Consider the following 24,930-nt stretch of genomic DNA (forward strand, 5'->3'; position numbering starts at 1 on the left):
CGGTGGTGGTGCTGCGGTAGCATTGTCACCTCACAGTAAGACGTTGTCCCGTTCGATACTCAGCTAGAGTGTCTTCTGTGTGGAGACATGCGTGAATGGGCGTACCTTCATTGAAGATTGTGCGTCAGGGCCGGCAACTCGGCACGTAAAAATCTACTGTCAATCATTAGCGGACCGGAGTTCCGCTGTGGCGACCCCTAACCGGGAAAAGCCGAAAGACACAACAACAAAACTTAATGGGCTTCTCAGCAAGCCAGAATTTCCACTTGTCTGTGGGACTAAGTTCTGAAGACAATATTTGGTGGGAAGATAAACTGTCTACGGTACTGAATTCCAAATATAGGTGGAGCTGTTCTGCAGATTTCAGGAATGTGGGAGAGAGACTGTAACCATGCACAAACATAGTTTGGTTTAATGTAAGCCATAGTTCAAAATTCTGGCTTGCAGTCCTCTGTTTTCAAAACCAAATGTAATTCCCTGGTGGGCTAGTAGCCCTGCACTGCTATCCTCTGTCTTGGATGGGCATAATGCAGGTATGATATCCATGCAACTCAAAAATGTGGAATTCCTGGCCTGTACAGACTTGTGGCCATTTGGCTCCCTCCTTCATAGCCGGCCTTAGGCATAGGCCAACTAGGCGGCTGCCTAGGGTGCCGCTGTATTAGGGGCGCTTTTCCAATATTTATTTGGTGTAGGTAGATTAGGATGGGGGCACCGGGTGGTGTGGTGAGGGTGCCGTGGAGCCCTTTTGCCTAGGGCACCAGTTGACATAAGGCCGCTCCTGCCTCCTGGCAATACAAGCTCCAACAAACAGGCAGAACTGCTGCACCACAGAACTTTGGTTGGAGTCAGTGACAGCTCTGAGTACTTGGGTAAATCTGGGCTATGCTCAGAATAGGTACTGAGATTCATTAACACAGAATGTCACAGTATCTCAATAGTTTGGACAACTGCTCAGCATAGCATAAATATAAGTTTTTTTTACACTTGATAAAATAGGTTCACTTATGTAAGTAAACTGAAACCTACACATTTTAGAACTAGAGTCTCCACTTTACATGATTACAGCATAACTACAGCAAAAGGAAGTGGTAAAAAACCTTGTACTTCATCTAGTGACATGCCTTCGCAAGATCTCACTTTGTATAGCAGTAAGTGAAATATACTATAACGATACATGGTGGGCTATACTCTTTGGATCTGCTCCACTACCAACAAATAATCAAAATCTAAAATCAGATGACCACAAGGGGTATAATCATTCAAGTCATGTCACTGGTCGAAACAGATTAAAGAATAAAAATGCACACAAGCATGAAAAACTAAACAACTTCCCACGTACAGCTTGGCTTCAGCAGTATGCACAAGATAAGCACCAGTGCCCTGGGTATGGGCCTACACCATCTACACCCAAGAAAAATCTTCACAGTAGCCACCAAATGAACAGTCTTTAACCTTGCTCCCCAGGCTCCCTTCATACCACTCTGGGATTCACTGCCTTCCTGTGTTCACTTGGCTACAGTAACTGTGTTTTCAAACAACCCTTATGTTCACACACATACAAATTAATTTCTACAGAAGTCTGGTAATTTTCTTTAAATACAGCCTTTTGCTCTGACCCAAGGTGGTACACTACCACTACTCCAGATCACCGGACTATAAAACTCCTACTTACTGTTCCACTCTTGTTAATAAGCCCAGTTGTAATAAATAATGGTAGCAGGTAGTGGAGTAAGCTAGCCAGTTTCTGCCAGTAGCTTGCCCCCGTCAGCAATAATCACCCTCTTATCAAGCAAGAAATAACAAATTATCTAGCCACAAGCTTTTCAGAAGTGAATAAACAAATCTTTACTTAAAGAGCACGTTATACAATATAGTTGGCAGTTAAATATACAGAAAATATACAATTTCAGAAAGAAAAAAAAATGATCATGTTGAACAGCTGCCTACAGCTGAACATTACATAGCTACCTCTTAACTAAAAGAATTACTAAGCCCTGAGGTACATTGGCTGAATTTTCAGATGAAATCAACAGCTGAGACATAACAACATTGAACAAACTCGAAGATCTACACATTACATATTCCAGGGTAGCCCTTTTCCCATGGCTTTTGTTTTTCATTCAGCTACTTAGCTTATATCTTTCCCATAAAAGGAACCACAGATACAATTAACAGGAGTTCGCTTTCACCTGCTAATGAGTTTACATACCTGCTCTTGGTTAGCTATCGTCTGGAATTTTTTTTGTGTACTTAGCTCCCTAGCCTACAACAGTCAGTCATAGGTCTTGTGATCACAGGCTAGACCAATCACAGCTCTTTTCCATGCCAGACATATTTTTCACATCATAAGTATAATTGCTGTATGTCTCAGCAGAATGCAGTTAGAATCTTCATATAAATATTTACACACTGTATAGGAGGTCACAAATTCTGATATCATTGCCACTGAAAAAACACACAATGTATATTCAGTTCCAAATTTGAACTTTACATTTTTTTAGTTTTCAGAAGGATTAATGCAGCTCACCCATCTGATAAAATCTGCCTAGAAAACAGTGGTAGATATATTCTCAGATTTCACTATGCACGTGTTTCAGTACTGTACTGCAAAGAAAGAACAACTTTGCTAATGGTAGTGACATATCTGTAATTATGTCTGTAGACCAAGGAAATAAATTTAAAAATGAAGGTTCTCATTTTCTAATATGCCTAAACTACAAGAAAACATTGAAATGTTAGACGATTTTCTGACTCCTTGTATATGTGTAACCCTAACCCTCAAGATCTATTGTACTATATCTGTAATACTTCTCTGTTAAAATCCAGTTTGCAATTCTTTGTATTTACTGCTTGAAACTCTGTAATTTTGTATGTTTTCTGACTTATTTGTAAACTATTAAGAAATCTAACCATATTATCACTATTTTGTCAAACTTTTATTTTCTTTTACACAGGCGGAAATTGCAAGAAATCCAAAAAGGCCAGTGTTTTACCTTGGTTAAATTTTATGCAATGTATTTACTTATTTATTATAAAAAAATAAATTGGTTGATTAGGATGCATGCTTAAATAGAGAATCCATTTCAGCGGAGATCTGGATAAGAACGTCATTCAAGATAAACAACAACATGGACATAAACAATAAAGAATATAATACAGGTATATTCAACTTAGCAAAATCAGAAGACAGCATTTAAGATCAGATAACCTTTTTTTAAAATGAGTTTGTTGTCTCACACACTTTTTCATGCCATAAACAGGGAAACAGGAGTAAAAGGTATTTGGCTGCAGTTAGAGAGTTTTGATAAGATTGTGCAAAATTATATTTTACCATGACAGACTGATTTAACCCATAAGTGTGGAAGGAACATCCATTGAGGATTAATTCACCCCTTTAGATCTTTGACAGACCAGTAGGGGTTTTCAGTTTTAAAAGCCCATTTTCTAAGCCTGGTTATTTATTTTATTTGGTTATTTATTTAGTATTCACTGTGAAATTACTAATGTTACTTAAACAAGCTACAACATTAAAAAAGTTATGTACTCACCACAGCATTCCAACTGTGTTGTCCATTTTCATTCTTCCTCAACAAATGGGTTTGAATCCAACCCCTCATATCTGATTTTAACTCTTTTTCCAGCTTGTGGGAACACAAATTCTCAAGCTCCTCCCTTACCCATAATGTACTAGACCCTACCATACTTCAGATCTTGTTTGCTGACCTTTTAGACTATATAGTAAATAACAGGGATATGAAATAACAGCATCTGGAGCTCAAATAAAGGAACATTGGTTCCTTTAGCATCTTCTAATCCTTCCAGAAATCAAAATGGGAGGGGGTTGGAGGGAGAGGAGTTAAGGAAGAATGAAAACAGACAACACAGCTGGAACATTGTGGTAAGTACATAACTCTGATGTTGTCATTTTCATTCATTCCTCAACAAACGGGACAACATCAACAGCTATCTAAATCTAAGGAGGACCCTGAAGGATATTCCTAAGCACTAATGAGCTGAAGGCTGCTCTTCCCCTAGAGATGAGGCCTAATTTGTAATGAGCAATAAAGGTATGAGAATTAGCCCATAATGCAGCTGCACAAATATCATCAGAGGAAGATCTGGATAAAAATACTGAAGAAGTTGCCATATACCTGGTGGAATGAGCTTTTAGTGGTTTTGGCAGACACATCCAATTTATTATAAACAAAGGTAGCCAGTTAACCATTTGGCTAAGGTCACTTTAGTAACTGGTTTGCACAGTTTTGAATTTTAAAGAGAGGCAAACAATTGGTCTGATTTCCTGAAAATTTGACTCGAGTATCCATGAATATCCAATAAGTGCAACATATACTCTCCTTTGTTTGTGAAATTTGGAAAGAAAACTGGAAGATTGATAGTTTGATTGATATTGGATTCTGACACCCCACCTTCGGATGGTATGATGGGTTGGTTGGTAAAGATACCCTATCCTTATGAAAAATCAAATAAGCAGGCTTAGAAGATAAGGCTTGAAGTTCTGAAAGCCTTCTAGCACAGGTAATGACCACTAAGAAGACAGTCTTCCATGTTAAAAATTTTAGTTCACATTTTGCTGATGGCTCAAAGGGAGATTGGGTTAAAGATTATAAAATCATATGCAAATCCAAAGGGGGAGTAGGATCTTTGAAAGGAGATCTAAGAAGAAAAGTTCCCCTTATAAAGATCTTACAACGTTTGGAAGAGGCTAAAGATTAATTATTTACTGCAATGTGGAAAGTGAAAATTGCAGAAAGTTGTACTTTAATAGCTGAAGAACTAGCACCGTCATTAAAAATTACAGATAAAAATTCAAGAGCTTTAGGTACTTGTACTAGAAAGGGGTCAGTGTTGTTTCACTGCACCCAAGCAACAAATCTTTTCCATTTACTTCTGTTTATTTTTCTTGTCGAAGCTTTGTGGGACGATAGAAGAATGTAATGAACTGGGTAAGACAATCTGGGCTGTCTCACTATTAACAGAACTGCAGAAGCCATGAGATCAGTTTTAGGCCTAAAATGTCCGAGTGAATCATATCTGTTGGGTGAGACAGGAGGTCTGGAACTGGATCCAGAATTCATGACGAGTGAAGCAGCTGAGGCCATAGAAAGGGGAACTAAATCTGACAAGGCCAATAAGGAGCAAATGAGGATGACTACATTCTTCAGTTGAGATGCTTTCTATAGGAATTTGGGATTAGAGGTAAGAGGGAAAGGCATAGAGGAGACCAGATCATGGAGAAGAGCATCTCTCGGTGACTCCTTTGGTGGGGGCATCAGGGCAAAGAACCTGCTGCACTTATTGCTGGGTGGAGATGCAGAGAGGTCAGAGCAAGGTTGGCCCCATCGATGGAATATCTTTTCCACCACTTTCATGTTGAGAGACTACTCATGAGGCATTAGAATGGATTTGGTTAACTTGTCTGCTATCATGCTAGATTTCCCCGGAATGTGCACTGCTATCAGAAATCAATTGGCTGAGATCACCCACTGCCACAGTGTCAAAAGCTTCTCGACACAGGGTTTAAGATTTGTTTCCTCCTTGTTTGATTATTGATGTACCAGACAGCTAACATATTGTCCATCTGAAATTGTAGTAGTCCTGGAAGGGAGAGCATACTAGAAGGCCTGCAATGCTAGGAGGACAGCTCTCATTTCTAGGACACTGATATGCATACTGACCTCTTCAGAGGACCATGTGCGCTGGGCTGTCTTTCCCAAGAAGTGTCCCCCTACCCAATTTGGGAAGCGTCTGTAGTAACTATGACCTTGGCCTGAGGGAGAATGAAGGGCTGACCTTGCATTATCTGATCAGAGTAAATCCACCACTGGAGGTAAGTTTTGCATGCTTGAGTTATTTTGATTTGAGTGGACAAAGGCTGGTGAAGAACAGACCACTGAGTCGCTAGGGTCCACTGAAGAATTCACATGTGGTATCTTGCTAACAGTACCAAAATGATCACAGCAGTCGACCACAATGCTTGAAGGGTCAATGAGCTGGGAGAGAAGAACGCTGGGTTATCTTTTTGACTTGAAATTGTATGATTTGTACCCGTGGTAGTGGAAGGGAGGCTGTAAAGGATACTGTCTTGAGCAATGCTCCGATGAACACCAACATTTTGAGTTGCTTCTAGCTGAGATTTTTTGTGACTGATAGTAATTCCCAGGTGAAGTATGTCTGGAGTACATAATCTCGTGATTTGATCAGATAATGCCTGGTTGGAGCAGTTATCAGCCAGTTGTCTAAGTAAGGAAACACCTGGAATCTGTGCAGTCTCAAGTGAGCTGCCAGTACTGCTATGCATTTGATGAACACCCTGTCGACTTTGGTGAGATCAAAGGGCAGAGCTCTGAATTGTTAGTGACTGGCTCCCAGATGGAAGCGTAGGAATCTTCTGGATTGTGTGTTCATTTTGTAAATTATAGTATGCATCCTGAAGATCTATAGAGCACATCCAGTCTTTGTGCAGAAAAGGCAGAATGGACTGAACCATGACTATCTGGAACATGGTATACTGAACTGAGTCGTTCAGATTGCTGAGATCCAAAATTGGTCGCAAATCCCCTGTTTTCTTTGGCAATAAAAATAATTGTAAGTTCCTGGCTCTTTCTGGTCTGGGTGGAACTCCTGGATGACTCTTTTTTTCTAGCAGCTTTTTTTATTTCTAGTACTGCTGCTTTTCTCTGACTGGGTGGAACATTGGGAATTCTGTTTACTGTTAAAAGGGGGTAGGGAAAAGGGTATAATATAACCTCTGGAAATAATTATCTACGCCCATGAATCTTTTGTAATCTCCAATCAGGCTCTCTGGTGCAGGGATAAACAACCCCCGACTACCTCCAGAGGTGGACAATCAGGCCTCCTTTCAGAATGCTGGTAGGATCTGTCAGAGAAAGTATCTCTACATGGTGGTTTTGTGGGCCTACTCTCTGGCATGGGTGGCATTTTCCATTAGAGTTTCCCTCTCTGCCTCTGGGGGAACTGTCTCCATACAGCTCTTGGAAGGGACCCTGGGACTTTCTGAACCATATTGTCGAACAACTCATTGATTCCTATAAAAGGTCCTTTGAGGAGTTGAAAAATGTATGCCTAAAGCAGACAGGGTTTTACCTTCCTGCTTACATCTGGATAGTGTGTCTTTAACTTTTGGGCCAAAAAAGAACTTCCGTCAAATAGAGCACTGACAAAGGAAAGCTTGAAGGGCTCTGCAAAATCACACATGTGCATTCAGGCATGTCTCCTAATGGAAATGCCTGAACCTGCTTCCCTTGAGGTACTTTCAGCTGCATTTGAGCTTAGCCTCATGGACGAATTTGAAATAGACTGTAGACTAGCCAACTGTGAGGTAGTCAAACTCTCTGCCTCAGAAGTAATGGTCCCAGAGAGGGATTTGGTAAGCCCTTTAATCAAATCCTTCTGGAATCTGGTGAAGTGCACCAAATAATTCAGCGACCGAAGTGCAAATGTTGCTGAAGCATATACATGATTCCCTAATCTGTCCAGCACCCAAGACTTCCTGTTAGGGGTATGAAGAGAGGAACTTTGTTCTGCAAGCTCCTTTTTTGTGGCCACCACTACAACCATGGCATCAACTGGTACTCCTTTGCTCCAAAATTTCCTGTCCTTGGGTGGTGCCAGGATCCTGCCTGGTATCTTGCATATCAGATCAATGGAATCAGGTTCCTTCTACACCTGTCAAGACCTCAAATCAATGAGCTCATTAGCCGGCGGATTCACCCAGGAGGTATATGGGCCTGACCCAAAGACTTCCAGAAATACTGATTCCTCTTGGGAAGGACTGTCAGTAGACCTGCCATCCCTTTGCTTGAGGATCTCTAGCATGCCTCCAAAGTAGACGTCATCAGATGGTGATCATGGGGACCCTTCCCCCTTATCAAAATCAGTATCTTCCATGACGGACTCTTCAGGAGAGTCTAAGTGCCTTCTTTTGCATTTTCTTTTCCTAGGGACTTCTTTGGTGGGATGTTCCAAATAAGTATTGGAAGATATTAATATACCCTGCTCCTACTGAGCTGATGGCAGACCACTCGAGGCGGGGGTCGGAGCTGTGCTGTCCAATACTGAGGCTCAGAGAGGCAAAGATGGCTCTGACAACCTAGGAGTCAACACCAACAGTTCACATCTGGTGGCGATGCTACAGCTCCAAGAGTCATCCGGCTCCGATGTGCTTGCAGCTGGTCAACTCAGAGATGGTACTGACGTAGAAGATACGATGAGCTTCAGATCCGATACAGATGGATCTGAGATTTTTAGATCAAACTGCTCCAAAACTAAAGGTTGGATCAGAGTATAAGACAAAATAGGTGGGGGTAGTGCTCACAAAGGTCTCCAGACCTGATGGGGTCGGAGCCGGGAGAACACCCATTTCAATTTGCATCGACAGGAATTTTCTCATCATCCTGTCCACATGTGCTTTGGTCAGACTTCTGGAGGAATAAGAAGAAGCTATAAATGAATACCTAGAATGCTGATGCCTTTTCCAGAAAAGGAGATGGGAGAAAAGGAGATACTGGATCCAGGCAAGGAGGAGATCTGATACAAGCTGACTTTTTCTTATATTTTGTAGGATCCAAGGGTGTTGGATGCGAAGTAGTCAGACTGGAGGATTTTTTCTTCAGATCCAAAGAGATTGGATTCGAAGGTTTTGAAATTTTTAGAGGTGGCTCCAAACCTGCAGCTGAAGAACATGCAGGGTCCGGGGAACGCTTTCTAGCCTCTTTCTTGTCAGATTTCTTAGTGGTTTGAGCCCCAGATGTTGTATCGGAGGATTTACAAGGGAGTAATCCTCTCAAAATGTTTATTTCTATGATCAATATGTGCCATACGGTTAAAGGCATTACAAATATCACATGCAGAATCCAAATGGGCCAGGCCTGTGCATCCCATAATGGGATTTTATGACCATGTGCCAAACATTTATTTTTTTTTAAACTGGAGGCTTTTTTAGTCATAACTACTGAGAGAATCAAAAGAAAGGAATATTACAGAAACAATTTTTTTTTATAAGTAAAGAAAAGGGAAGAAGGAAAATATTACCAAAAATAATAATAAAAGGACCTACCTCAAAGATAAAAGGGAGAAAGAGAAAGAGAAAATACCAGCTATGGTGTTTTGGAGATGCACTAAAAACTGTAAGAAGGGCAAAAGAGGATACTTGGAAAATTTTCAGTAATAGAAAGGGAAAGTGTTCTCCTTTTGACTTTTTCTGTTAAGGGTTGCCACAGCATAGGTTCATAGGTTAGTACTAAGCTAACTGCCCTTGCGGGCCATTTTAAGCCTAGCCAATTATCCCTTGTGAGCCTCAAACCCTGCACTTTGTGTTCGTAAGGCAAACACCTTAACCATTAGGCCACCCGCCCAACAGAACAATGATCCGCCGAATGATTGGCAGTGGAGTTTTTTACAGTGTTGAGTTGCCAGCCTGGTGCTCAACCTTCTACAGAAGGCACGGCCAATTTAGTGTGTCCAATCTACCTACAGCATGTCTTTGGGATATGGGAGGAAACCGGACCTCCCAGAGGAAACCCACGCAACCTCAGGGAGGACATGCAGACTCCACACAGAAAGCACCCCAGCTGGGAATTGAACCGGAGAGCCTTTTGTTGTGAGACGGCAACACTAACCACTGCACTACCGCAGCCACCCAAGAAATGGAAATAGTTAATGATTTAAAAACCTACTTTACTCACAATATAAAAAAAATCGCATTTGCTTGAGAGCTAACTTTGACCACATCCATCGTCGAAGGCAGCAAACAAAATCTGAAGCATGGTAGGAGACTAGTGCATTATGGGTAAGTGAGGAGCTCAAGAGTTTCAGTGTTCCACGAGCTGGAAAAAGCAGCCAAGTTGGATCCCAACCCATTTGTTGGGGAATGAATGAAAATGACATCAGATCTGTGATTCAGACCATAGCATGTGATTTACCATCATGCCCACAACATCACTAAAACAAAACACTGTTACAATAAATAAGAAGCAATTTAGAAACAGATGTACCTTCAATAATAAACATTTGCCGGGAAAAATTCATCATGCTGGCATCCCTGTTATGAAAACAGTATGGAAAGAAACAAAGTCAATAAACTGCATCAATTCATTACCAATACATAACTCCTAAGAAAACTTCATCTCTGTGGGTATCAAAACAGAAGAACTTTATTGTGAAATGGTCACTGAGAAATGTACTTGTCATCAATCTGCTGAAACTACCTCAGGACATGGGACACAAAATGCATTCAGTCTCACAGAACTGTTTTTCTAGCCTCTGTTTGTAGCTAGCCCCCAGTGAGGTTAATTCATTCTGACAGACAGACAGAGAGAGCGAGCATGCTCAAAACTGTGCTGTGGAAAATAAATAGTATTTCTGCAAATGATCATTTCACGTGTCCTTCTAGAAGTTATGCAAGAAGCTTTTTTTTTCTTATATTGCAATATCAGTATTATTATTTTTCCCCCCGTTTTTCTCAGTCTTTGGCATGTCAAGGACTACTGTTGGTTCTTGAATCCTTTTTCTCAATATTGTAAAATATCTTGTTTTTTTTTTCCTTTGGTTCATAATAGGCATGCATTCAGTTTTGATTTAGCTTTGCGACTATATAGTCCTCTGTGTCTGAAGTATCCTGTATAGTATGTAGTTTAAACCCTTTCAGAATAAAACGGCATAGTGTTTAGTCTTGAACCCATACCTCTCAAGTATACCGAATTCCTCAGTATTTCCCTGTTTTTTGGGGGTGAAATAATGGGATGCCACGAATCCCTGAATGGCCCCTTCAAATCCTGATTTTGTTTTTTTTGTTTGTTTTTTTTTTTTTTACATTTTTTAGACATCGATTGATCATGCTGATCATTGCATGTAGTCTGCAGAGTCCTAAACAGACCAAATGTATGTGGCAAAAATCTAGATAGTTGAGAGGTGTGTGATGTTTACACTCCAAAGACCTTTTTGTTGTGTTAAAAAGTCAAGTGTGTCCTGCCGTGATCACTGGTGGCTCTTCTAGCATGCTGTTCATCTCTGTATGGCGGTGCTGGTTAATGTCAGAGACTGCTCGGTCACCAACTGTACTGGAGTTCCTGCTTAGTGTTTGGGGGAAGAGAAGGAGTAAGTGGCCGAGGTAACTGTAGGAGCAAACAGCATAGAAGTACAACATGATGAGACTTTGAACTTGAGATTACTTGCAACACATGCAGTGATTTTCCATCTGTACATAGCCATATGGTGAGTTAATATTTACATCTGCAGCCTCAGAATATTTCCAAGGTAAGAGTTTATAATCAGGAAGGGAGGAAGAGTTTGTGTATTAGTATGATTGCTCCTGAAGCTAGCTTACTGGTAGATGGGATATCCTCAACACAAGTTCCCACAGTTTATGTTATTGCTTTGCTTGCTGCATTGATAATGTGTTAGCATCATTACTTATATGCTCTGGTGTATCCAATATTTAATGTTCAAGCAAACAAATAAACATTTTATACTGTTCTGCATGCAGAAAGATATTATGAAACTGCAGAGGTTTGGGACGATAACAGGGCCTGTGTTAAGTACTGGAAAAAATACCAGATAAATGCAAAATGCTTTCTTATATGGTGGCTGCTGGAAGAGAAAAAATAGTTTTTCATGATTGCAATAAACGGTGGTGAGGCCCTTTAAATGGGGTTGACAACTGGCTCTAACTGTTCGCTGGATTTCAGTGAGTCTTCCTGTTTTGAATGGTTAATGAGATTAATTGATTAATTTAGATACACTTGTCATACATTTAATTTAATCCATGCACATTATATGGAATTATTTGGAAAACTGAAGGCTACTGCTGAGGGTTGAAACTGTTCTTTTACTTAAGCTTGTGCTGTAGGAAAATGGCAGTGCAATATGTTTCCACTGTTAGTGTGATCTTTATTTAGGCTGGGGACACTAAAGGGAAGATCTTTATAAGGATTTGCAGTTACCTTTTTTCATGTAGATTCAATTAAATTGTGTGCTTAGACCCATTACTTAATTTTGAATTCCTTCCATGCTATGATTTGTGAGGTGTTGTAGGAACTGTGACTGCCCAGAAATGTTATTTCATTGAGTAAAGTTGGACTATGTCGGAAACTGGTATCAGGGCCAGTTTTAGTATTTTGGGGACCCTAGAAAATGTTATGATGGGACCCTGGACTTTTCCAGCATAAGAATCATCCTGTCCCTGCTACCCCTCCAAAGCAACATTTTAACTCATGCTTCAAAGCTTTAGGAGTGGCATGCACTTAGTGAACTGCTGTTTCATTGCTCTTACATTGCAATAGTTCTGTGTACCAAACCAAGTTGGCCAATTCCACAGGCAGGCATTCACAGTGATTGGCATTTAGCTGCTACAATGTTATATTACAACAATGCAATGTACAGGTTGGCCTAAAGTGAAATGGTGGCTTAGGTGAAGGGCTTCATATTGCCCCTGGCTGCTTACAGCTTCCCCTCCTTCTCACACTACCCAGACTACACTTTTTTTCTTTCTTTTCTAATATTTTGCCTTCAGCTTTTATCCCCACATCCTTTCAACACAAATAAATTGGCTAAGACAGCACTGTAATAACAGTGCAGGAAACAAATGAATTAGGTTAGATGTATGGGCACTGGTATGCCTGCAGAAGATGGCTTCTGCAAGCATCTTTTTCTTGATGGTCTGATTGCATGTTTACAGCTTTTTTTAAACAACCTTTTCATCTAATAATGGCAAGATGGAATGATGGAATGAACAAAAGTCACAACTAGAGAAAGAAGTTTAATTTTAACTTCTGAACTTTACTTTTTTTCCCACATCCTTTCAACACACCCTAACCTGCTAAAACTGCACAGTTATAACTGTGTAGAAAGTATGTGAATTAAGCTGGGGGTCTGAGGGATCGGGCCCCTAGAAGCCATGGAGTTATTGATGCTCTGAAGTGCATTTTAAAGCATATCTCCAATCATTGTTCCAACAACCTGAACAAAAATCATAAGTAAGGAAAGAAATTCAGCCATTTTTTTTTGTTTTATGGAAGAAATAAATTGTGTCCAAGGCCTTTTTGTGCATAACTGACAAAACAGTAGCTCACAATAAACTGAGAGGCAAATGATTGCGACAATATTTAAATCACATCTTTACAAAGTCCCCATCTCCCTACCCCTTTAAAAAAATCAGTCACCTTCTGGTATTGCTCTGGTGTTACATTGTGATGAAAACAAAGGCACAAATAGTCACAGTCATATATTTCAAGGGCCACTGTTATACATATACACATACCATCAAAAGGCAGTTATCTTCTGCGTACCTCTCTAATATCAGTCTGTGAAAAAACCTAAAGAAATAATAGACCACAGTGACATATTTCAACCTATTACTGTCAAGTTTATAGAGACAGCATGCATCCTTACTTCTAGCCTAAAGGATGGCCACCTGTATATGCACCTGATGTTTCATTGTGAGGAGCATAAAAAATAATGATCACAGTAAACATTCCAACTTGACACTGTACTGGTCCTACACAGGCTATAGTGACATTCTATGCACAGCACTGAAATTTAAACAATGACCACAGTCTCTACAGCAAACTTCTATACACACTTTTGAGCAGGGCCAGGTTTAGAATAGGTGGGGTTGAGTGCAGAGGCCACCATGAAGTCTAAATCAAAATCAATATATATAGTTCTGGGTTGCTGAGGCTCTCAGGCCCCTAGAAGCTCTAAAGGTCTGAATGTTCTGTGATGCATGTTATGCCTTACTTTTAAAAGAAAATGACTTGTTGACTGCATTTTTACTGCTACCAAGGGGAGTTACGTATGTGCCTGACAGTATTGGGTGTGTCCACAGATACAAATTGGGTATGGTTTTACACACACTCTGCATGCTTAACTTCATGCAAATTGGAGGAATGACAATTTACCTGCAACATGTCTCTGGAGTACTGGGGGAAACCAGCACACAGAGATAAACCCATACAGAGACAGGGGACATGCAGACTCCACAGAGACAAAACTACAGTCAAGAAATATATCAAAGCAAAGCACTATGAAATGGCAACGCTATTCACTGTGCCACTGTGTCAATGAGCAGTTGCTTTCACAAACATCCTGCCCTTGACAAGAGATAGTCTGCTAACATATGCAGGAGTACACAGCATGTATAATAGCAATGCAGATGTTTGTGATGGCCAACATTTTAGTCATAAATAAACTGCATCCCCCACCCCCACTACACACACAAGCAGAAGCCATAAACTGGTTTATATTGAGTTTAGCAAATGCAGCACATTGCATGACAGTACTGCTGCCACACAATATCACTGACTGTTGTTTAACTGTCATTATACAATGACTGGCCATTAATATTCAAAATGGAGCATGCTGATTGGTCAGCTCAGCCACCGTGCCCATTGTAAATCCAAGAATATACCAATGGAAAAAGGTCTGGTCTCCCTGGCTTTTTTCCATAAATATATCCAAGAAAAATGTTACTTTTCTTTCATATTTTTTAAATAAATTTACAAAACCGAAGACCTCAAATGAATGAGAGAGATGGCACAGTGAAAAATAAAAGGATAATCAGGTACATTATGCAAAACTAAAGAAATATATCTGATTATCCTTTTATTTTCTCTGCCCTGTCTCTCCTGAATGTTAAAAGTCTCCCAGTTTCTTTTTTCTTAATTAAAAAAAAAAAAACAAAGGAGAGTTTACTTTCTCTGTTGCTTCCTTTACACAGCACTGATGTACTGCATAAGCATGGGTACGCAGGTCCCACACGCATGCGCAGTACATCAGGAAAGCCCCAGGATACTGGAGAAAACACGGAAGAGCACCACAGTGCCATTATCCAAAGACATTATTTAAGAAAAGTAAGTATTTTTTTCTTAAATAATGCCATTGCATAATAGCAATAACCGACTCTGTGGGTGGTATATTGAAGATTTACCCAAGGCTGGCTTTACTTAATCACTTGGGCTTCATCCTCATGATTAAACCACACCAACCATGGGAAAATCTTCAATATACCACACAGACATTGTTAATTATTGCTATATCAAACAATTGCAGCGGAAAGTCACTTTTATTCACAGTGGTCTCTGTACCCATTTTTTTTATAGCTGCTTTACTGTGTACAGCTGAGATATTTTACTGTGGTTAAATAATAATAATGGCTCAGCATCAAGTTATTATGTTCTTGCATACCTTGCTAACTTCAGTAACTCCCACACCTCTGGCACAAACAATGAAAGGTATATATGAGGGGCAAGGTCTGAGACTTTATATGGCTTGCAAGCAGCAAATGACAACTGGTGCAATGGAGTAAGCTACTACCCTGCCCATACCTCTCTGCTGTCCAGATATTTGCAGAATGTCCAGATTTTTATCTTATACTTTCAGTCTATTCCTCATAAAATGTGTGGTTTTCTAACAAATCACTGAAAAATGAAGTCACTAAATAATGACAGATATTTGAGTTTCTGACTTCTTTCGGAAAACGCACATAAATGCAAAACATGTTATTCCAGCAACTTTCCAAGTTTACAAGAGTAATATTTAAAATCTGTCCCTTTTTTGTGCCTTTGTTCCATCATTATTTTAGGTTTTGTTCAGATTTTTTATGCCAAGACCTTGACAGGCATAACCCCGCTCCTGATTTCTGAGCTATGATAAAGCTCCTGTTAACAAAAATAGAAATATAAGTCACTAAACACTGCAACTAATGAGGATCTTTTTTTTTTCTAAAGTGGATCTGATCAATAGTGGCTTTGGAATGATATACACTTTGCTCCCTCCAATTTGGTGAAAAAGGGGAAGAAATCCAGAAGCAGAAAAACATGCTGTAGCCAATCAAGTCCCTTTTTGCAGGAAGTAGACAAGAAAGACCTCAAGTTCAGCATTACGTCTGATTTATTTCCTTGTTTACTGAGGGAGAGAGATCGATACTTGACACTGCCAACCACTAGTCCCAGTGCACCCACACATGCTCATCCATACAGCCGGACAACTCTCTGTTTTCCTCCGGGCCTCCCATAGCAGCAAGTTATCTGGGGGCCCCCCGCAGCCTCAGGTTTTGCAGGTGCCTAATGCTGGCTATGATTGATATAGCAGGTCAACATTGGTTTTTAACATTCTAATAACATGTTTAGTTACTGAAATACTAAATCATACCTTTGAAAGTTGATATTAGTGATTTACACTTGTGCAGAGAATACTAATATCCGTTTTCCGTGCAAATTAACAAAGTATCAAGGCGGAATGTTAGACATAAAATCAAATTATTTTTTTTACTCTGTAGCATAGCTCTCAATTGTTCAGATTGTTGCAGAATGCCCAGATTTCTAACTCATATTTTGGTCCATTTCTCATAAAATTGTAGTTTGCTGGCAAATAGCTGGCAAATCACCGAGGACTGGAGTCAGAAAATAATGGCAGACATTTGATTTTTAGACTTATATCCTTCAGAAAATTCATGCTAATACAAAACCATTTAAAACGTGTCCATATTTTTAGCCTTTGTACTCCCATTATTTGTGGCTTCACCCAGATTTCTTGGTCTAAGAGTTAAAGCTCATAGGAAGTAAGGAAGCATAGCTCCCACAGTCATTTGAACTAGGTAATAGTAGTGTTCAGTCAAAAGAATAGGTACAGGAAAAAACACTTTCCACATAAGAGCCATTAGTCCTGTATTATCATTACTACAGGGTGAGAAAAAAAGTCTTTATATTGAAGTATACGGTTACCACCCATCCCCTTGTCAGCGGGACACTCATGGGTTGAGCTATGTCATCCTGTTGCCTGCACTGTAAAGCAGTGGGACTTTAAAAGTCCCATTATTTGATACACGCTGAATTGCTGTGGAAAAAGTCGAAAATACTTGGCTGCAAGTCTTGAAAGGGGGAGGTATTCAATAAGGAAGAGCCCTACAATGGTCACAGCTGTAGAGCGGGTTTGTATTAGCACTTCTACAGCTGCTAATATTAGGAAGAAGGAAGGACTGAGATTTTTCTGCCAGCCATCCATCAAGGAAACCATGAAGCCAGCCACTGAAGCAGGTAGGAAGCCTGCTAGCAAGCCAGCCACCCAGCCACTGAAACAGGCAGTGAGCCTGCTAGCCAGCCACTGAAGCAGGCAGGGAGCCAGCCAACCAGCCACTGAAGTAGGCAGAGAGCCTGCTAGCCAGCCAGCCAGCCACTGAAGCAGGCAGGGAGCCTGGTAGCCAGCCAGTCCAGCAGGCAGGGAGCCTGCTAGCTAGCCAGCCAGCCAGTCCAGCAGGTAGGGAGCCTGCTAGCTAGCCAGCCAGCCAGTCCAGCAGGCAGGGAGCCTGCTAGCCAGCCAGCCAGCCAGACCAGCAGGTAGAGAGCCTGCTAGACAGCCACCCAGTCCAGCAGGTATAGAGCCTGCTAGCAGGCCAGACAGCCAGTCCAGCAGGTAGGGAGCCTGCTAACCAGACAGCCAGTCCAGCAGGTAGGGAGCCTGTTGGCCAGTCATCCAGCCACTCCAGCAGGCAGGGAGCCAGGTAGCCCAGCAAAGACTGCGATAGTGGTAAATACAATAGTCAATAGTATTTTGTGGCTCTAATTATTGAAAATGGGAATATTGCGCTTTATTTAAATTTAAGTTTTTAATGTTTAGAGATAAATGGGGGTGCAATACACAGTATGTAAATCTTTGCAGTGATTATTTTGAGATTTCCAAGTAGTAGTTTGTAAAGGTATAACAACTGTGTGTGTGTGTGTGTGTGTGTGTGTGTGCGTGTGTGTGTGTGTGTGTGTGCGCGCGCGCGCGCAATTATAATTGTTGTGGTTGCTTGGGTATGATTTGGAAGCATTAGCTTTTAAAGGCTGAAACATGTGTAAAGAAGTTTTGTTTATTGCTGGTGGGGGGGGCAGTCTTAAAGATAAATGTAGTGTGATATATTTCTATTGTCATAGTTTTTCAGGGTACTTTCTGTTTACAGATAGAAAATGTTTGAGGATAGTTTGCACTTTTTCATGTGGAAATGTATGCAACTTAATGCAGTTTTCAAGAAAAGATATACTGTTTAGGTATTTTTTTCCTATTGTTATTTCTTGCAAGTCAATGTGCATGTGGTATAACTCTATCTTTTGAGGGGGAATGTTCATATGTAACGTAGTACATTTATTATTCTAGTAGGTAAATGCTGCCAACTTGCCATAGCTGTTTCAAGATAGTTTCCATTTATAGTTGTAAATGTGTGCATTTCATTTTTTATGCTGTCTTTAATGAGGTTAAAATGTCCTGCTTTGCTTGTAATGTGAATATGGGTATGCTGCTTTTACTTGGGCCTGTTTATTGCATCAGTGTGCTGGGTAAATTACTGTCAAAAGGTTTATTTTTATTTCTCTTAATTGCTATGTTTGGAGGTAAAAGGGGTCCATGGGGTCTGCTGTACCCTGTAGTTTATTTTAGCAGCTCTTGCAAGAAGTACTTTTAAAAGGTAAAATGTTTACTTTTTTTCCTTTTTTGGTGGATGCATGTTCAGAAGTTAGTGTAGTGCATTTGGGATTGTGCTAAAACATAACATTTCAGGATAGTTTATTTTTATAAGTAGCAACGTTTGTATTTTGATTTTAGTCATATATTCAATAAATTTACAGTGTACTGCTTTCATTATAATGCGATTACTGATTATGGCCGGTGCTGCTGTTGGGCCTGTTCATTAACAGATCATTGTGCTGTGTAAATTAGTGTTATATGTTTATTTCTTTTTTCTTAACTGCTGCATTCAAAAGGTAAATCAGGTCTATGGTGTCCGCTGTGCATTATCATTCATTTTAGAGTGGCTTTTTCTTTTTTTACAGTGAAAATGTGATTAACTTTATTTTCTGGAGGGCTGGGGCCATGTTCAGTGGTAAAAATAATGCATCTGGTTTTCTACAAGCTGTGCTAATGTCAAGTTTTCTATGGCCAAAATGCCCCCCTACATTGCGTCATTTACTATTTTACCTTTTTAAATGGTTTGTAATATTAATTCTCTTCTACTCCATTCTTCAGGTCTTTAATATGCCAATGTTATGACAGTTTTCAAGTGCCAATGGTTTTCAAACCAGGTCTTTCGCATGCCAGTGTTTGTAGCCAGTTCATTCGCATGTCAGTGTTTGTAGCCAGATCTTTTGCATGTCAATGTTTGTATCCATTCATCTAAAACCCCTTTTTCCCATTTTTGCACATGGGGACGTCATTTAACAGTGACAATCATCTAGAGCCAAGGCCAGTACCTTCTCAGGTCTTCAATGAATCTATATCAACGAACAACGTTAAACTGCTTCATGTTTCATAGGCCAATGTTTTTATGATCATCAGGTGCCAGTCTTTTTCAAACCAATTATTTCACGTGCCAGTGTCTCTAGCCAGTTCATTCGTGCACCAATATGTTACTGCACCCTACTAACACAGTTTTGCTAAATATATTGTATATCAGGTAAGTACAGATTCAAGAATGAAGAGACCAGCAGCTTCATCACAGTCAACCACCAACAAGAGAATGTGCAAGTGGCAGAATGTTTGGAAAATGGAATTTGACCGGATCGAGAGATGCAGTGATATAAAAGCATTCTGCAGGTACTGCAAGAAAGAATTTCTAGTGACCCATGGTGGAAGAAATGATGTTGCATCACATGAGGCAACTGAACATAAGACTGCTATTCTTCAAGCAAAATCCAGTCACCTGATGACAAAGTGGGCAAGGAACACAAACATTGAGGGACCAGAACTTAGGATCACTGGAGCAGAAGTCTCTGAGGTGTTCCATGCTGTTAAGCACAATATTTCCTATAACAGTTTGGACTGTGCAGTAAAGTTGGCCAGCCAGTTGTACAGCAACTAGGACATTGCAAAAAAACTATCTTGTGGAAGAACCAAGGCTGAAGCCATTGTCGAAAATGTTTTAGGACCACACTCATTGGAATGTCTCCTGCATGACCTTCAAAAACCAAGTACTTCATCTGCAATTTCATCGGATGCTTCCAACAAGGGGAACATAAAATCATTTCCACTTGCTGTGAGGTATTTTTCTAAAGAGGAAGGAGTGGTGAATGGCCTTTTGGACTTCTATGAAGACCCTGATGAATCTGCACAGGCTACATCACAGCAGATTTCAAACATTATGGAAAAGCACTCCTTGCCCTGGAACAGCATTTCAGTATATGGGGCTGATAATGCCAGTGTGAACTATGGGAAGAAATCTGGTGTGTATAACAGATTAAAAGAAAAGTGCCCATCACTCCAGAAGGCTAACCGTGTTGCCCACATCATTCACAATGCAGCCAAAAAGCTGCAACACAACTACTGTATGATGTGGAAGTATTTGTGATGAAACTTTTCAGCCATTTCCCAGGTTCTGCCACAAGGACCAGAGACTTGAAAGACATCTTTGAGTTTTTTGGCACGGAATTTGAGAGTCTGTTAAGAAATGTGCCAACAAAGCGGCTGTTACTACTGCCAGTCATTGAAAGAATAGTGAAGAATCTCCCAGTGCTCCAGTCCTACTTCCTCTTCCCAGCAGATATGGCAGTACTTTTCAGCTAATGAGCATGGTGAGAATGCATTGCCTACGCTGCCTCAGTACTATTTGCACTTTCTCTGTGCAGTTCTTGTGGATTTCAATGAACATATAAGTATATTAGAAAAAAAAGCACCTACTGCCATGGAAACATTTTCTGTAATGGTCTCTCTCACGGAAAACACTGCAGGAAGAGCTGAAGTTGCTTTCTTTGGAGGAAAACTTAGGGCACTTATGAGCACATTAGACAGCACTTCTGTTAACAAACAGAAAAGAGACTTTATTGTGTTGTTGGAGACAGCAGTGGTTTGATTATACTGAAAACAACTACTTGTTTACACTGTCCAAATTATCTTTAACTGAGCCCTTTGCTTTCAGTGACAACTCAATGTGAACACTGCCCTGGGTCTGCTGGATGTAGATGAAGACCATCTTTTCAGGGACTATTTAGCAATTAGGCCCTTTCTCCAACAGTTATGTACCACAAGCTTGACCCCAGGAGAAAAGTGGCTGATGCTTTTCAGTGAAGGGACTGAGATGACTGCACTATATCCGGTAACTGCTAGGTTATTATCTATACCAACATCAAATGCATTTGCAGAAAGATTTTTTTTCTTTGGTGAAAAGTAAATGGAGAGATGTGCGAAACCGATGTAGTGTGGACTTGTTAAAATTATCGTAACTGTAAATTACTGGAAGAAATCCACTGACTTTCATTCAAATATTGTATCAACCCGGGCCCTTCTTCAGGTCATAAAATCAAATGCAAAATACACTTTTAAAAAAAAGTGATTTAGTTAGTATGCAGTATGTAGCTTTGTGTTATTCTGTGCTTTAGCTTTAATTTGCAATAAAAATAGTCTTAATTATACACATTTAGCTTGCGTTGGTATGTAGATTTTTTTAGTTTTCTTTCAAAATAGCCATGGTTAGTTTATGAAGAATTTTTCTACTTTTTTTTTAAATAGACAAGTGTCTGTTTAATGAGTAGTGTGTTTTCTTCCTTTAAAGTTTAATTACTGTTACAACTGAGTAATGTGTTTTTACAGTAATGTTTCACTTCATTTAAATTGTGTGTTTTCAGTATGCTCTAATAACTTCACAATGTTGCACCCATAACTGTAATACTTTATCTCCATCAACACCTCTGGTGATGTCATGGCGGGGTGTGGCCAGTGGCATATTGGTCACACTCTGTGTTCCACTTTGGCCTTGTTAAAAGGTACCAACCCTACTGAAGTATGAGACACTGCCTATGTATATACTGAAGTGTAGTTGTTAGAAATCATTTGATATCAAGAGTGTAGCAGTTAATTTTATTTTTAACAGAAAATTGCATTTTAGATTTATACACATTCAAAGTTTTATACAAGTTCAAATGTTAATATAAGTAAAACACTATTGGTCTGGTTATATTTTATGTTATTTAATATTAGTGTAGCAGTTAATTTTACTTTTACAAGAGAAAATTGTATTTTAGTTTTGTACAAGTTCAAAGTATGATGCAAGTTCAAATGTTAATATAAATAAAACACTATTGTTCTGGTTATATTCTGTGTTAAACATTTTGTCTTTTTTAATTTGAATGTGAATGCTATTATCCCACAATTCCATTGGGGTGGGTGGGGTTATATAATTATTCATGCACATTTTACATTAATCAGCATCTAGATTTTTGGCCAGTTGTACCTACTTTGTCCAGATTTTTGATGATTCCAAGTTGAGAGGTATGCTTGAACCTACTGCAATACTTAAATCTGTTATGTATTTCTCTTTATGAATCTTTGGTCTTAGTGAGCTTTGATGTGTCAGCATCAAAACATAGAAGTGCTTCCTACTGTACTGCCCATGTAGGTCATATTAGAGCTTAAATGTATGTAGTGTCAATATTGATTTATTAATTTACTAATATTGAATTGTGTTGAATAGATCACCTTACAGTAAAATATTTTGTTTTATTTTTAGATTTGCTGTAAGGTAAAGTAGACGTGGTATTAACTGCTATTTCCCATACTGTGACTTCTAATGCTTTATTGCTTAATTAGTTAATTAACGCTTAATTGTTTTTAAATATGAGCTGCTGCCTGAAATCTTGTTTGATTTTACTTGTTTGTCTGTTATTTCTGAGGAAGGAAGGGCACGGGACCTTCCGAAAGCGCTTAAGTTCATTAAACCAGACTTTTTACTTTTAACACCATTTGGCAGTTCGTACTTGGCTTGGTTTGCTTTGCTTGCAGTTCCGTTTTCTATTTTTGTGGTTCCTCTATATTAGGATATTGTGTTTCTTCACCTTGTTAGAAAGCATCCTTGATTAATACAAATGCTTCTGCTAAAACAATTTGTATTTGCTGTTTTAATAGGTTATGCTATAGTAACAAGCTTCTTATTAATTTTTATCGCAAAAAAATGCCATGTCCTTTCTTGTAAAAAATGACTTCTAATAACAAAGCACAAGATGTGGTTATTAAGTGATTATACAACTGCCTTTCATAAAAGCCTTTCTTAACCAGTTAAATCAGGGGACAGCGTGAATGCAGTCCCTCACTACCATAAATTATGCAGTTGAGTTTCCCGCATTTGGGGAAATCACAGGAGTCAACCCCTCCGAAGTGCAATGGAGGAGCCTCGCCCTGGGAGAACCACCTTCTTGATCATGGTCTCTCCCCTGCCAGGTAAGTATGAGTTGATCATTTATATCATGGCAGATCTACATCTGTACCTTACCTTACAAACATGGTGCTACTTGTAATTTCTTCATTTCTTCGTAAATATTATATGATCACAGCACTCAAGCAGAGTTCAGAAGTCCAGTCTTCATCATCATCTTCTTTCGGCTGTTCCCGTTAGGGGTCGCCACAGCAGATCATCTGTTTCCATTTCTTCCAGTCCTCTGCATCTTGATCTGTCACACCAGCCACCTGCATGTCCTCCCTCACCACATGCATAAACCTTATCTCAGGCCTTCCTCTTTTCCTGTTACCTGGTAGCTTCATCCTTAGCATCTTTTTCCCAATATAATCAGCATCCCCCCCTCAGCACATGTCCAAACCAACGTAATGTTGCCTCTCTGGCTTTGTCTCCAAACCGTCCAACCTTGGCTGACCCTCTAATATACTAATTCCTAATCCTGTCCACCCTCGTCACACCCAGTGCAAATCTTAACATCTTTAACTCTGCCACATCCAGTTCAAACTCCTGCCTTTTTGTCAATGCCACCGTCTCCAACCCATATAACATAGCTGGTCTCACTACCCTCTTGTAGACCTTCCCTTTCACTCTTACAGGTACTCGTCTATCACAAATCACTCCTGACACTCTTCTCCACCCACTCCATCCTGCCTGTACTCTCTTCTTCACCTCTCTTCCACACTCACCGTTACTCTGAACTATTGATCCCAAGTATTTAAACTCATCCACCTTCACCACCTCTACTCCTTGCATCCTCACCATTCCTCTGTCCTGCCTCTCATTCACACACATATATTCTGTCTTAGTCCTGCTGACCTTCATTCCTCTTCTCTCTAGAGCATATCTCCATCTCTCCAGGGTCTCCTCCACCTGTTCTCTACTCTTACTACAGATCACAATGTCATCTGCAAACATCATAGTCCACGGGGACTCCTGTCTGATCTTGTCTGTCAACCTGTCCATCACCATTGCAAATAAGAAAGGGCTCAGAGCTGATCCTTGATGTAACCCCACTTCCACCTTAAACGCATCTGTCACTCCCACCGCAGACCTCACTGCTGTCACACTACCCTCATACATATTCTGTACCACCCTTACATACTTCTCTGACACTCCCGACTTCCTCATACAATACCACAACTCCTCTCTAGGCACCCTGTCATATGCTTTCTCTAAGTCTACAAAAACACAATGTAACGCCTTCTGACCTTCTCTGTACTTCTCCATCAACACTCTCAGAGCAAACATCGCATCTGTAGTGCTCTTTCCCGGCATGAAACCATACTGCTGATCACTAATAATCACGTCCCTTCTTAACCTAGCTTCCACTACTCTTTCCCATAACTTCATACTAACCAGTAATTTAACTGTGGTACACTACCATTTCCCATGGAGTGGTTCTTTCTTAAAATCCGAATTGCTTTATGTTACATCCTAACATAAACAGTAGGCTGTCCTGTTTGTCTTATCTAGCAATCAAAGAGAGAGAGAGAGAGAGAGAGCTACCAGCAGGAGACACTGTACACACCAGCAAGCTAACACACATCACAGTGTATCAGGTTTTGCATACCACATTTTTTCTTCTACAGGGAAGTGATTTCCTGTAAGGAGATACGCAAGCAGATCCACTGGCTAAAACAAAGGCCTAACAACAAGACTTTACAGTGAGTCAGCCATGTGTTCTGCTAACATATGAA

The 24,930-nt window shown here is 40.0% G+C and overlaps 1 non-coding gene across 1 annotated transcript; it reads right to left on the minus strand.

Moving 5' to 3' along the window:
- Nucleotides 1-23,061: 23,061 nt before the first annotated feature.
- LOC122797387 lies at nucleotides 23,062-23,225 on the minus strand. Its single transcript, XR_006364108.1, has one exon. It is a non-coding gene; the product is annotated as a U1 spliceosomal RNA (small nuclear RNA).
- Between the last annotated feature and the right edge of the window lie 1,705 nt (nucleotides 23,226-24,930).

This window comes from Protopterus annectens, chromosome 3.part0, assembly GCF_019279795.1.
Source record: "Protopterus annectens isolate FY-2018-M chromosome 3.part0, PAN1.0, whole genome shotgun sequence".
Classification (NCBI taxonomy): Eukaryota; Metazoa; Chordata; order Ceratodontiformes; family Protopteridae; genus Protopterus; species Protopterus annectens.